Genomic DNA, 1,104 nt, shown 5'->3' with positions numbered 1-1,104 from the left:
CAAGGCCTAAAATGGGCTTCTCTATTCCACGGGGATAATTTGATGGGTTGGTGACTGTGGCTGTGGATGAGGGTTGTTCTTCCTGGCTGGGAGGATTCAGGGGTGAAGCAGGAAGATATTGGATCCAGGGGATCATCCTCTCCCAATTTCATGCCATCAAGCTCAGTTTCGTGGGATTTTTAGCTGGAAAAGCCACTGGAGTAAAGTGCTTAGGAAGGGGCTAAACAGATACCTGAGTTCTGAGGAAGAAAAGTCATTAAAAACACAAAGAAATCAATTTTTAAGATAGCAAATTAAAGAAGGGGGCGTATCCCAGCCCTGGGAGAGGAGAGGATCCTACCCCGAGTTGTTTAAGAGGTGTTGATGTCTGCAGAAAATTTTAGGAGGCTCAGCCTTGGTTTTTCCCATCGGCATTCCAAAGGGGAAGGAGCTGAATTTCCCCCTGGTACATCCCTAATTACCAGGATCATTCCCATTCCAGCCTGGAATGATGAGGACACGGGAGCCTCTTGCCCTCGGTCAGGGCTCTCTGATGGCAGAGCACAGCCTGAATTTTTATCACCTTTGGCATCAGCCACAAAACCAGGGCAAATCTGTTCCATCTGCTCCGTGCTCACGCCCTGAAAACTTAGATTAAATTAATTTCTTGAGCGCGGCGAGGAGGTTTTTTGGGACAATGATGCACCGGGGTGTATTTATGTCACAGGACTGAATTCTCTGGGATTTAGGGCACCTCCTCCCTGGGGCAGAGCTCTGTGCTCCAAATTCCACCAGTGCAACCTCTCCCCAGGCTGTGGAGAAAAGAGGATTTCACCCTCGCAGCAGCTAAATCCACCTTCAGGGGGAAAGGCACCAGCAGCCTCTTGTCCCAGATGGAATTATCTTGGGAATCACATTGAACTCAGGCTTTCACTTTGTTTCAGTTCAAACACAGAAAAACATATGTGGATACAGAGAGGTATTTACACAGCGTTTATTTTTAGATTTAATCTGATGCAGAAAAAGGAATTTAAAAAAATAATCAGGCAAGGGGAAGGTGAAAATGAATTTCTGAGACGTGGCTGGACCTGCTGCACCTCGTAATAAGATTTAAGATCAATATGT

Source organism: Vidua chalybeata, chromosome 7 (genome assembly GCF_026979565.1).
Source record: "Vidua chalybeata isolate OUT-0048 chromosome 7, bVidCha1 merged haplotype, whole genome shotgun sequence".
Classification (NCBI taxonomy): Eukaryota; Metazoa; Chordata; class Aves; order Passeriformes; family Viduidae; genus Vidua; species Vidua chalybeata.
Note: the sequence above shows the minus strand (reverse complement) of the source record.